General features: G+C 34.9%; 1 long non-coding RNA gene across 1 annotated transcript in view; it reads left to right on the forward strand.

Annotated features, from left to right (window-relative positions):
• The first annotated feature begins 216 nt into the window (after positions 1-216).
• Positions 217-14917, forward strand: part of LOC113633627 (uncharacterized) — a 172846-nt gene continuing 158145 nt past the window's right edge. Inside the window, exons 1-2 of the long non-coding RNA XR_003438277.1 lie at positions 217-296; positions 8883-8941. This is a non-coding gene — a long non-coding RNA (uncharacterized LOC113633627). The remainder of the gene's footprint in view (positions 297-8882; positions 8942-14917) is intronic.

Genomic DNA, 14917 nt, shown 5'->3' on the forward strand with positions numbered 1-14917 from the left:
ACTCTGGTCCTAGAGTAGGGACAAATTGAAATAGCTGCTAAGAAATAGATTACATGGCGGATAGTGACTCAGAACCTTCGGGAAGGAGAAAGTTGATAGAATGAAAGCTCAAACTTGATTTTCCCAGTAGTAGGATTATGCAAGATTCATAAAGAAAAATAAACAGTATTTTTGGCTACCTCTGAGATGTGGACTCTGAATCTGGCTTGGAATGGAATCTACTGTCTTGGAAGGATTTCCTTGAATTAGCATATTGTTTCTGGAGAATTTGCTTTATACTATTTTCTGGATTTGAGGTACATATTAATCATTGTTTGCCAGAGAAAAAATAGGATGTGTGTTTGTGTATATGTATATATGAGAGGTAGAGAGAGAGATTTGCTATAAGAAATTAGCTCACACAAATATGGAGGCTAGCAAGTCCAGAATTGGCAGGGTAGGGTGGCAGGCCAGAGAGCCAACGGTGCAGATGAAGTCTAAAGGTAGTCAGCTGGAGGAAGGCAGTCCTCTTGCTAGGGTGGCCAGTCGTTTTTGCTTTATTCAGGCCTTCACCTGGTTGAATGAGGCCTACCCATATTATGGAGAGCTTTACTCAAACCGCCAGTTTAACTGTTGATCTCATCCACAAATACCTTCCAAGTTAACACATAAAATTAATCATCACAAAGTATAATTTGAATAAAATGCATAGGTATTAAGTTTTCAGTGGAATGAGTTTTGACAAATATATATACCTATGTGACCACACTATAATCGAAAACATTTCCATCACCTCAGAACATTTCCTCATGCACCTTCACATTCAATCTCTTACATTCAGTTTCTCCCAAAATACAAGGCAACAATTGATTTAATTTCTGTTACCAGTTTTTCCTGTTTTACAGCTGTATGTAAATGGAATTTTAAATACCTGGCTTCATTTGCCCAAAATGATTTCTGTGGAATTCATCCATGCTGTTGTGTGCCTTGATTGTACTTTTATTTATATTTCTAGCTAGTATCCCCTTGTATAAATATCTACAATTTGTTTACTCATTCACATTTTAATTTGTTTCTGGTTTTTAGTATTATAAATAAAACTGTAATAAACATTCTTATACGAGGGTTTTTGGGACAGAAGTTTTTATTTCCCTCTGGAAAAGTATTTTGAGGTGAATTTTCTCAATCACAGGGTAGGTATGTTTTAACTTTATAGTGAACTGCCAAGTGGTTTTCCAAGTGATGGTACCAGTTTCTCTTTCACCAGCAAAATATGGGAGTTCCAGTGGCTCCACATGTCTACTACTAACAATTGATTTTGTGATTCTTTTTAATTTTAGCAATTCTAGTGATGTGGTTCTTACTTGCATTTCTATGATGAGTAATAATACTGAACACCTTTTATGTGTTTACTGGCCAGTTGTATGTTCTTGGGGAAGTGTCTGTCAAGTTGTTTGCCCATTTGTATTGTGTTTGTCTTTTTATTATTGAGTTTTAGGGATTAAAAAAATATATATATATATATGCATACATGTATATTCTAGATACAAGTTCTTTATCACATATAGGCATTGCAGATATTAATATCCAGGTCTGTGGTTTATGTTTTTATTTTCTTAATTATTCCTTCTGATGAGCATACATGTTGTTGTTGAAGTCTTATTTACCAATTTTTTCTCTTATTGTTAAGGCTCTTTGTGTTCTGTAGAAACCTTCGTCTATCTTAACATCATGAAGATATTTTTCTCTTTTATTCTAGAAGTTTTATATTTTTAGCTTTTAAATTTCTTTCTATCATTCACTTTGAATTTAAAAAAATTTCTTAAGTTTTATTGAGGTATAATTGGCATACATTAAACTGCTCATATCACGTAGGACGCCATGTATGGCATCTCAAGGGAGTCTGATGTCTCAGTCTAATGGAAATTATGCTATTTCACTTTTTTTTATAGTTCTAAGCACACATTTGTAACATATACTTGCTATGCATTTTTTATTCCACCAGTTTGATGTGTACTTTAAAGTCTTGAAGCATTATTTTATTGTCTTTTAACCCCAGCCTTTAAGTGAGGCAGTGGTTTTATCCCATCCTACTTGATAAGCCACACATTAGTTAGGACCAGAGGTTGCTATGAGGGCCGCCCTGCTTTCCAAAGACTCAATTCCTTTTCTCTTTTCAATTGTATTTTTTGATAAAATATATATAACATAAAATTGATGATTTTAACCATTTTAAGTATATAACTTATTGGCATTATGTACATTCAAACTGCTGAGTGACATCACTACTATCCATCTCCAGAATTTTTTCACCATCCCAAACTGAAACTCTGTATCCATTAAACAGTAACTCCCCATTCCCCTCTCCCCTTAAATTCCTGGTAGACACAGTTGTACTTTCTGTCTCTATGAATTTGCCCATTAAATATTTTTTTTTTATGTATTGGGTGAAATAGAAGGGAATGTTTTTTCTCCATATGAATACTTGGTTATTCTAGCACCTTCCAATCCCATTTTTTAAACTTCAGTTTCAGCTTGTTTCTAGGCAACTTTAAATCTTTCAATAAGTTTCCTTTAAGCACAAGGTAAAGCATACTTCCAGATACTGGGAAACCACGCCATAAATACATGCTTGGCAATTGAAAATGATTTTCTGGCGTATTTGGAGTAGCTATAATACATGTCTTTTAAAAAATGTGGAAAGAGAGGAGGGAGAGGTTACGTAGTATTTCTAGAGTAATGTGTTAAGCCAGCAACAGGGTGAAAAAAGAATCCAGAGTTGCTGACTCCCAGTGCAGAGTTCTCACGAGGGGCAGTTGTGAAAACATCAGTTTAAGCAATACTAATAAAGATGCCAATAGAGATGTGGTGTTTATTTGCAGATGAAAAGGAATAAAGTCCTTTCAATTATACTTACAAAAGGGTATGACATTTCCTATTATAAATATTCTTAATATTTAAAGGTATTCTAATACATGGTTCTTGGTTAAATACAAAAATGCATTAACAGGTCCATTATCACCAGGAGCACTACCATCAGTGACTTCATGTTCCAGAGAATATTTGGATACCTCTTTTACAGGGATTGTTTAAAAAAATGGGATTCATTAATTGTGTAATACTGGACCTTATTCATGTTCCTATTTCTGAAATTCTTTGTCAAAAGTACGTATTTTAACTGTTTTGAATGATTTCTCAGCAATCTCTTGCTTATTACATGAATCACCATATTTTACAAGTTACAATTAATGATATATCATAAAGAAACTGTCTTCCACTCTTCCCAATATAGATTCAATAGAGGCTAGATCTTCAGTCTCAGACTTTGTTCAGTTCCAATACATTTCTGTATAATATAAGTAGTTTGTGGGCCACTTTGAATTAAAACCATCTCAGTTTAGAAAATAGCCCAATTCTATTTAATAATCAAAATTTTGAGTTTATTTAACATAAGATTTTTATACCATCCCAGGCTGAGATCGGCTTCAGCTGAAAGACTTGCAATTGGAAGGAGCGAGAGGCTGGCTTTCCCATCTGGCCCTTTCACATCTGTATCTTTACCAGCATTTGATGTTGACACTATTTTTATTTTAGATATTCTGATGGATGTGAGATGATATCTCATTGTGGTTTTAATTTGCATTTCTCTAATCTTTAGTGATGTTTAACATCTTTTCAAGTGCTTATTTGTCAGCTATATATTCTTTTCAATAAAATGTCTCTTTATGTTTTTTGCCCATTTTCTAATTGCATTATTTGTTTTTTACTGTTGAGTTTTGAAAGTTCTTTATGTACTATAGGTATTGGTCCTTTGACAGATTAATGGTTTGCAAATATTTTCTCCCACTTTGCAGTGTATATTTTCATTCTTTTATCAGGGTATTTAGCAGAGCCAGAGTTTTAAGTTTTGATATGGTATAAGTTATCTATTTTTATTTTATAAAATGTATTTTTGGCATCAAGTCCAAGAACATTTTGCCTAGCCCTATATATCAAAAATTTTCCCTTAGTTTTTTTTGCCCCTAAGTATTTTATAGTTTTACATTTAAATCCACAATCCATTTTGAGTTAACATTTTTATGAGATGTGAAACTGGTTGTGCTTTTTTTTTTTTTTTAATCTATGGATGTCCAATTCTTCAAGCACTACTTGTTGAAAAATCTATCTTTACTCCATTGAATTAGTTTTGCACCTTAAAAAAATGTCAGTTTGGGCATATTTGTTGGGTCTGTTTTTGGGTTTTCTGTTCTATTCCATGATTTGTGTTTGTCTATCTGGCAGTATCACATAGTCTCGATTACTGTAGCTATCTAGTAACTGAAATTGGGTAGACTGATTCTTCCCACTTTGCTCTTTTTCAAAACATTCTTAAACTATTCAAGTTTCTTCCTTTTCCTATGCAAATTTTATAATAGTTTTAGTCTATTTCTACAAATTCTTGAATTTTGATAAAAATTGTATATTACTTATATATCAATTTGGGGAGAATTGATATTTTTGCTATGTTGAGTCCTCCAATCCATAAACACACTATATCTCTCCAATTATTTAGATCTTTGTTGACTATTTTCATCACCATTTTATAATTTTCAGCATACAAAACTGGACATGTTTTATTGGATTTACTTCCTAAGAACTTCATTTTTTTTTTTTTTTGAGCACATTTCTTAAATCTTGAGTTCTCTAGCTATTTTGCCTTCTCTCTTTCAGAAACTTTTTATATTTGTTTTATATATAATGTACAGAATGCATAACTATATTTAATGGAGGAATAGAAAAATTTACATTTATTTCATCTTTCTAGATGTGGAAGTTTGTGGTGATTTTTTGAGATTTAAATATTAAGAAAAAATCATGTATTTACCCATTTAGTTGTAATTTATATTTCTTTTCCCCTACCTTTGTATAGATTCAGTGTTCCAGCTGTTACTATTTTTCTTCTGCTTGAGGATGTCCTTTACCATTTCTTTTTTTTTTTTTTAAACAATAGTAATCCTTTTTAAAAAAAATTATTTATTTTTGGCTGTGTTGGGTCTTCTTTGCTGCATGGGCTTTCTCTAGTTGTGGCGAGCAGTGGCCACTCTTCTTTGAGGTACGCGGGCTTCTCATCTTGGTGGCTTCTCTTGTTGTGGAGCATGGGCTCCAGGTGCACAGGCTTCAGTAGTTGTGGCACACGGGCTCAGTAGTTGTGGCTCGCGGGCTTTAGAGTGCAGGCTCAGTAGCTGTGGCACACGGGTTTAGTTGCTCCGCGGCATGTGAGATCTTCCTGGACCAGGGCTCGTACCCCTATCCCCTGCATTGGCAGGTGGATTCTTAACCACTGAGCCACCAGGGAAGTCCCAACCATTTCTTATAGAACAGGTCTGTTAGTGAAGAATTATTTCAGCTTTGAATGTCTGAAAGCACCTTTATTTCACCTTGTTTATGAAATATATTTTTACTCAGAACAGAATTCCAGGTTGATTTTCTTTTTAATTCAGTATTTTAAAGACATTGATGCAGTGTTTTCTCACCTTGTGTTATGTCTGATGAGAGCTCTGCCGCCATCAATATTTTTGTTTCTCTGTATGTAATGTATCATTTGCCTCTGGCTGTTTTTAAGTTTTTTCCTTGTCTAGTTTTGATCTATTTGATTATATTCTGTATGGGTGTAGCTTTCTTCAAGTTTCTTGTATTTACAATACATTATGTTTGTTGGAATTGTAGGTTTATAGTTTTAATCAAATTTAGAACTTTTTCTTCAAAAATTTTGTCTCCCCACTCTCATCTCATTAAGAAATATCAGTTACATGCATATTAGATCATTTGAATTGTTCCACAGGTCTCCTATGCTCTTTTCATTTTCTTAATCCTTTTTTTCTTTGTGTGTTTCACTTTGGATTATTCCATTAGATAACATAATTTGGATAATTCTATGACTATCTTTCAAGTTCACTAATCTTTTCTTTTGTAATTTCTAATCTGCATTAAGCTCATGTTGTATATTTTTCATTATATGCATTGTAGTTTGTATTTCTTGAAATTTGATTTGAGTCTTTAAAAAATGTTTTCCGGGTCTTTACTTAGCATTTTCAGCATATACAGCAGAGTTATAATGGTTTTAAAATTCTTCTCTGATATTTCTAATATCAGTGTAAATTTTGATCTGGTTTCAATTGACAGTTACTCTTCTCATTGCGGGTTTTTATTTTTCTACTTCTTTCATGCCTGGCAATCTGATTAGATACCATTCATTTTGAAATTTATCCCGTGTGTGTGTGGGTGCCCACATGTGCATGTGCATGTACTATATATATATATATATATATATATATAGTACGTACTATATATATATATGTATAGTATATCCCCCCAGAGGGAGCATGGCGGGAGCGGGGTGCGGGGGTGGTGTGAGCGGGTAGCTGATTGCCCGGCAAAGAGGATGCTGGGAAGCCTGATGGCCTCACCTTCACGGAACTTCTTCAGCGCCAAGGGTCTGCCCTCCTCGTGCAGCGTCACGGTGGGAACATCCAGGAAGACGATGCTACCACCCTCAGTGCCCAGGGCTGCCCTGTCACCAGAAGCCACCAGATGGACCACTGTGATATGCGAGAGGCTGAGCAGGCCAGTGGCACTGTCAAAGTCCAGGCGCCTAGGCAGCTGGAAGCTGAGGGCTCCTTCCCGGTGGGCGCAGCCATTGTGGTGGACGATCTCCCAAAGATGGAGGTTGCTGTCATCCAGCAGGGTCAGGAGGTGGCCCTGGCCGGGCTGGAGGTGCATCTGGGTGTTGGTGGCCATGTCTCGGTGCGGGCGCGTGAACTCCACACCAGGGGGCACCATAGATCTTGACGGCTCCAGACCTGGTGCGGCAGGCCATGACGCGAAGCTCAGGGTCGAAGGCCAGGGCGCTGGCCGGGCTGGTTGGGGAAGCCATGCTCCTCGGTCTTGGGGAAGGCGAGGAGCTCCTGCTTTAGCTTTTCGTGCGGCGGGTGGAAGCTCTGCCTAAGGAACCGAAATTTCCTCATCTTGCGCCTGGCCGCCTGCCCACCACCGCCTGCAGGATGTGCCACGCAGCCCCTCGTGCGTATTTTGTTGCATTTATATAAATATTAAGCTTTGGGGACTCAGAGAAGTTACTTGGAAAGAAGTTTGGTCCTTTCAGGTGTTTTGTTTTTTTTAATTTGTTATATGTGCCTGGAACAGTGCTCAGTTTATGGATAATTATACCCCACTACTGAGGTAAACATTTTCTGAGCACTCTGTCAAGTGAATTAGGAGTTTTCACAGGCTGCCTGGAGGAGTCAGACACGATTCACGCCATGTCTGTGTTCCAGGCCCCATTCACTCTAATTCTTATGGTTGGCATTCCTTCAGCCTCAGGTGGTTTCCTCACTAGCAGATCCCCAGAGCTCTAGGTCTCTTCAGCGGCCCCTTCTCTTCAGGGACTCTGTTCTGTGGAATCTTGCTGCCAGGTTCTCCTCAGACTCTGCTTGTCTCCTCAGCTCAGTGCATTCTCCAGGTTACGCCTAGTTTCCTCCTCCCTGTGCCATGGCCTGAAGAGTCTCTCAAAGCATTAAACTAGAAAACTTGTTGGACTGCTTTTATTTGTTTCGTGCCTGTCAGGGATGGCTAACATTCATTGCATGATATCCATTGTTTTGAAAACTACTTTTCACATACAGTTTTTTTTATTTTTGGTAGTTTGGGTTTTGGTTTGTTTTTATTTTTGTATTCAATATGTTGGTTTGCTTGTTTTTGCTTAAAACAAACTTTTGGTAAATCTTGGCCAGAGGTAAAAGTGTGAGAAGTTCTATTTAACAACCGTAATTTATTAGTTTTCAAATGCTGCTCTATCAAATTGTTATAAACTTAGTAGCTTAAAAGAACATGAATTTATTTTCTTATAGTTCTAGAGGTCTAAAATCAAGATGTTGGCAGGACCTTCTGGAGGCTTTAGAAGAGAATCCATTTCCTTTAATTTTCCTTTCCTAGAGGCTCCCTGCTTTCCTTGACTCATGGTCCCTTCCTCTGTCTTCAAAGTACATCACTCTAGCCTCAGTTACCATCTTCACAACTCCTTTTCATGACTTTGATCCTGCTGCCTCCCTCTTACAGGACTTTTGTGATTACTTTGGGCACACCCAGGTAATTTAGCATAATCTCTCTATCACAAGATCCTAAACTTAATCACGTCTGCAGAGTTCCTTTTATCATGTAAGGTAACATATTTACAGGTTCCAGAGATTAAGACAAGGACATCTTTGAGGGCGGTTATTCAGTTTACCACACATGTCAAATTCATTTTAGGACAACTGCAGAGCTAACAAGTAGATATTTCTTAGGCCCATATACCGTATATCTACTTTTTCTGAATAATTATTTTCTGATACTTATGTTATTATTCCTTTTTTATTATTCCTATTTAATTAAAAGTATTAAATTAATATTTATAACATGGCAAATGTTATGATCTATAAAAGAATATGAGTATGTTCTGCAGTTTACTTTGAATGAACTCACATTGAAATATATCTAGATAATGTGACAATTTGTAAAGCATATAAATAATAATTAAAAAACACATGGGTCAAAGGAATCATCTGTAGTAAAATTTTTGAGCCAAATTACAATGTGTTGAAGGTACAATGTGGGTTTTTTTTTTTTTTTTAAGAATAACAGAAGATACATTGGTGGTCTCCTTATTCAAATTAAAGATCTGCTCATCATACTAACTAGTATACCTTAGAATTTTCTCAAATATACATCAGTTTAAGTCCTCTCAAGTATGGTGTTTGAGACATAGAACTATTAGGAATAACTATAGTAGTAGTTTTAACTAACTATATTTCATTGTAGTAAAATTGTGTAATTGACAAGGTTGTATTTTGTAAGATAATTAATTATTTCATGGCATTTCCTTATAGCACTGATGTCAAGATCTGAGATCTAGAGTTGGAAAGACCTGTGTTGAAAACTCTTTAAGGTAAGTCTCATTACCTCTCATGAGGTAATGGAATATGGGTTTGTGCTCCCAGTTCTTGACACCGAGTTCCTAAAACCCTTGTGATTTCTTAAGTAATAAAAACACTAGGAACACATCTTGTTCTATTGAGGCGACTCTGAGTGGACTCCTGGTTGGTTCTTGGATGGGGATTAGTCACCAGAAAGACATGATTAGATGCTTGGTATTTTCAGCTCTGCCCCCATCCTCCAAAGAAAGGAGTGGGGCTAAAAATGGAGTTAATAGTTGATTATGCTTACGTGAAGAAGCCTCCATAAAATTCCAAGAGTAGGGGGTTCTGGGAACTTCCAGGTTGATGAACACATTCGTGTGCAGGGTGACACATCCCAACTTCACAGGGACATAATCTCCCAGGCTTGGGACCCTCCCAGCCTATGTATTACTTCATCTGGTTGTTCATCTGTATTCTTTTATCATATTCTTCAATAAACTGGTAAATGTAAATAAGTGTTTCTCTGAGCTCTGTGAGCTGCTCTAGCAAATTAATAGAACCCGAGGAGGGAATTGTGAAAACCTCCGTTTTGTAGCCAAGTCAGACAGAAGTTGTGGGTACTCTGGGGACCTACTACTTTCAGTTGGTATCTAAAGTGTCGTGGGAACATTCTTGTGGGACTGAGCTCTTAACCTGTGGTGTCTGACCCATTTCCAGAACTGAGTTAAATTGTAGGATACCCAGTTGGTGTCATGAATTGCTTTGGTGTGGGGAAAAAACCCACACACATTTGGTGACCAGAAGTGTCAGTAATAGTGTTCTGTGTATAAGCAAAGTAGTGTATGTCAATTATATCTCAATAAAACTGAAAGAAAAAAAGTAAAGGAGAAACACACAGGAGGAAATCTGCAGGTTTTTTTCAATATACCTCTTCATACTGCTTTACCTAGACTCTAAGATATTATCTACCTCATAGGGTTGTTTTCAGATTAAATGAAGGAATATGTATACAGTACTGCGTGCTTTAGTTATACACAGTTGTGTTAGTGCTTAGTGACAAGTAGTTAGGACGTAAAAATGTTAGTTGTTGTTAGTACTATTTTTATGGCCTGAATAGTTTAGACTTTTTGATGAGAGACAGGAAGGAGAGCATTCAACTTTTGTTAAATCCTTGTAGAATATGCTTAGTGTATTAATGTTTACCTCAGTGGAAGTAATCTGAGACCTGGAGATGAGGTTACATTTTAAAAATTCTGAAGATTAACTGACAGAGACCTTCTTTAATGTTCCCTCTTTATTAGTTTGCATAATCAGGAGAGAAAACATGAAAAATGGTTGTCTGACAATTTAAAAATTTGAGCAATTCTATAATTGTGATTAGATACATATCTAGAAGCGAAGTACCATTTATTGCAAACAAAAGAAAAAAAAAGCTTCAAAGATTAATTTTCTCTAAATGTCCATATGTACACATTATTTATTCATTACCTGCTTTTTGCAAAATTGTTTAGCTTAAGGTCAAACATGTACTACAAACACAAAGATATATAAAATTATTAATAATTATTTATATATAGATGATCAAAGATCTAAATCTAAAGAAAAAGGTGAAACAGCAACTTGTTCAAATTAAATTGTTTAGAAAATAGATTAGTAATTTCACTGATAACTAAAACATATATTCCAGATTTAAGCAAGAGAGAACTACAAAGCAGTAAAAAGCTCTTTTTGAGAATTTATAACAAATACATAACCATAGCAATTTAAAAGAAAAGAGTAATTTAAGTTTCAGTAACTATGATATAAAAATTACTCTCAAAATTCTTCTTAAAGCCATCACTAAATTGTTCCATGTCATAGAATATATGACATTAAAATTTCTCTTAAACTATGTCAGAATGGAATGGAAAACAAGAGAAGCCAGAGAATAGAAGAAAGATCAAGTTTGATTTTCTTAACCCTTGCCTTATCTTTTCGATTGAAAACATCTCTGCTGGGCATCACAGATAAGTGGACTTGCCCCCAAGCAAATAAATATACCCTATACATATGTGCCTTTGAAAATATAGGGTAAGGTCCATGCTGTCCTTTGTCTCATTCTCACAACATATTGCATTTATATAGTGCTTAAAGCAATATTTTTGCTTAAAGATTTTCCCAAACACCTAATTTATCAAACCATTACACACAGTTTTTTATTGAAAATGCCTTATATATCAGACACTCCCTAGGAGACAAAGGTCCTGACCAATCTTTTGCTCTCATTATGTTCTTGAGAGAGAGAAGGACCATAATTAATAAAGAAATAATATAAAATGCAAATATAATACATGCATAACTACAGTAAGGCAGAAGTAGGTAACAAAGAGTGTCTAGGATTCTACTTCATATGTGGTAGACAAGGAAATGGCAGGATTCACATTTCTATTTGATTTTAATAATTTTTATTTTTCTTATCATCACAGAAACAAATGGACAGATTTTTTTTCTGTAGATTTTCCAAAAGGATCATATTATCTCTGGTCCCTGAAGAGATAGCTTCACTGACTTAAGAGTTGATGCTATATTTGAGCGTTTATAGATACTTAATTCTAAAGTTGCTATTTTGAAATGCACTGTCATATCTTCGGTAAAAGGACTGCTGTAACATTATGTGCCATATGGATTATTGTTTTGTATGTAAAGAGCCATGAAAATGTTTGGAACACTAAGTGAATTTGCACAATTACTTCTGCCAGATAATTTACTTCCTAATGAATTGTTTCCATTGTTGCATAAGTGACCAGTAAAATAAAGCAAAATTTCATTGCTACTTAATGTCTCCCAGCAAATTAGTGTCACAGCTAGACCTCTTGATCACCACCCAGTGCTTTTCCTGGGATATCACATTTTCTAAAGATAACTTGATCTTCTGATAAAAAGCCATCACTTTAAAGCATATACTGTATTTCATTGACTTTAAGTTACCATTGCTTCTAAGATGCACTGTTACCTCTAAAAAAGATGCTTCCAATTAGACTATAATTCAGTGCTTATTGTGACTTAGATTCATATTCTATACTTTTATATTGAAAGAACTCTTCTAGGCTTAATTAGACATAGGGTTTTATCTTTTATCAATCTTATACATGCATATAAGCAAAGTATAATCAGAGTAAATTGGTTGAGTTGTTCCTGAAAATTTTATACATTCAGACAAAAGTTTTCTAGAAATTTTTTAATTCAGTCATTAATATCCTCAAGAACATTGGTGATACAGCATTTCTTAAAATCTTACACAAGAGAATTAAAACCTTTTAGTAATAGGCCCTAAGACAACTTTGAGGTTATGAAGATCTAGCTTACTTTTAAATACCATTTCAGAAATTTTGCTAAGTACTATCTAATTCAATGTCTTTACTGATGGTGTCTAAGAGTTTAAAAGAATACTCCAGAATTATCCCTGGGCCTTTCTACAGGCCACTGCTATCCTTTCTGTGAGTTTTGATATGGCATTTTGATGGTTGCCCATACACAGGCAATGGCAATTATGCCACAATTGCTAATTGGCTGACTGCTGTTTGGAAACATTATTGATTTCAATATACATCCATTGTAAAGATTAAATGCAGAGTAAAAATGCAAAAAAAAATCTGTGTCTTGTGATTATGAAACAGAGCAATATAGTAAGCATATTTTGTTGTTGTTCCACAAGTTAAATTAACATAGACCTTTCTTGATACTCATTCCTAAAATATAAAAATTACTAATTTATTCTAATATACCTTGCATTCTCTGGAGAAAAATCTACTGTAAAATCTGCTTCTTCCCAAGCTTCCTTTTTTTTTTTAAAAAGATCTGTGAAAGTTTTAGTAAACAAAATCCTCAGTAGCAGCTGTTGTAACTACATTTTAATCTGGGATGAACTTAGTTTGCAAAAGAAGCTTTGTTTAGCTTTTTCTTTGCTAGAGCTTTTGAAGCAGCAAAGAAGATAAAGAATTGTCCTAGGATATATGGAAATTCAACTGAATTTGATAAGACTGCTTCCTTGTGCTTCAACCCTCAGGAAGATGTGTGTGAAAGGCAGTCAACCACAGCCAAATCCAAGTTCATAGCATAGTTCCTCATTTGCTATTTGTTCCTTCCTGCTCAGTACATCTTACCGAATAAATACCTTTGGGATATGGAGCCCACACCCTTGTTCTCTTTCCTTTTCTAAGTTGATGATAAATAAGGTTTATCAAGTCTCAGTTACATGTTACTTTCACCATAGTCTAAAGTTTGAAAGCAGGTAGACTCTGAAGCCTAGATGTCCCTAGAAAATGTCACATGGCAGACTGGCTGGCTGACTGCTGAGACTCTCCAAAATATCCAGTCATTTCCTCTTCTTTATAGTTTAAATTCATGATCATACCTGTGCATTGAGAGCGGCACTATGTTATTTTTTAAATCACACTTAATACAATGATATGTTAACCAGAATTTCTATTATTAATTTACAGTGAGAATTAGAGCAGTCATATATTAAGGGATATTGAACTCAGTTTTAATATGTTCAACACCCAATCAAACACCCAAATCTTTTCCTGCTTTAGTGTTATCCATTTCAGTTGTCAGTGGATCCTTAAAACGTAAAACAAAAACCTTGAACTCATTTTTGACTTCTGTGTTTCTCTAAACCTTCACAATCATCCTACAGCAAATCCTGTGGACTCTACATTAAAAACACATTAGAACATTTCATACCATCCCCTTGTTATCACACTTGTCCAAACCACCATGTTCTCTTGCCTGGATTACTGTAGTAACTTATTGAAGAGTCTTATTTCCACCTTGCTCTTTTTTAGTGTATTCTCAGCACAACCCCAAAGAGATCCTAATAAAATCTCCTCCGCTTAAAACCCACCAACTTCTTCTCATCTAACTCAGAGTAAGATTCAAAATCTTGAGAATAACTTACAACAATCTAATGATTCTTGTGCCCAGCTTTCATTCCCAACTACTCCCTCCTCAAATTTTGTGTCCTCCTTTTTGTTTTATTTTTTCCATATCATTTACTCCTACCTAACATCTTTATATATTGCACTACAATGTAAGCTCCACAGGGCAAGAATCATGGCCAGTTTTGTTCGGTTATAGTCCCACAATGCAGAACAGTGACTTTTGCATGGTAAGCATACAGTACTTGCTGAACAAATGAATTTATTTTGTTAAGCTTAGCATATTCTTTCCTTGATAGATGTCAAAACTATAAGATGCTAGATGAACATACACTTCAAAGGGATAACAATTATTTGCATGTTCCATGTTATGATTATATGAGGCATCCATTTCCATGAAGATACAATATATATGACATTTAGAGTTCAGATTGAGTGTGTGATTCAAGCTTCCACTTCCTGGAAAGTACCTTGATCTTATTTAATATTGTATTTATTTTAAAAAATTAATAACACAAGTAATGTATTATTGCATTGGTTTTAAAAAATAATAAGAGTGTTACATTTAATGCTTAAGTCCTTTCTGATCACCATGCTCCTTTCTCCTCATCCTTGTCAGAATGCAATATGTATCTTTCTAGTAGAAACTAAAAATACTGTTTATATATCAAAATATGTGGATAGAAAGTATATAAAAAATTTGATGCAGATTTTTATTTTTATAAAAATAATACCATAGTGTACATATCATTTTGTAGCTTGCTTTTTTTTCACTCAAATATGTTTTCAGTCTGTCTATGCTAACTCATATACTTGATTCCTTATAGATGCTATATATTATTCCATCAAAAGAATAAACTAGATTTAACTGTTTTTAAACTGTGGTTGTTTTAGTTTTTAATTTTGGTAAGCAGGGCTTCATTAAGCACCTTAGAATGTCTCCATTTGCATATGTGAATTTGCTTTTTCTATCTTAGGTACTTAATATGAGAATTGCTGAATAACAGCATATGTGCATTTTTAGTGTTAACGTATATTGTCAAATTCTTCATCAAATTTGCTCTACTGCTTTATTCTCCCATCAAG

This window comes from Aethalodelphis obliquidens, unplaced genomic scaffold (genome assembly GCF_003676395.1).
Source record: "Aethalodelphis obliquidens isolate GAN/ISIS:26980383/991018 unplaced genomic scaffold, ASM367639v1 scaffold2, whole genome shotgun sequence".
NCBI lineage: Eukaryota > Metazoa > Chordata > Mammalia > Artiodactyla > Delphinidae > Aethalodelphis > Aethalodelphis obliquidens.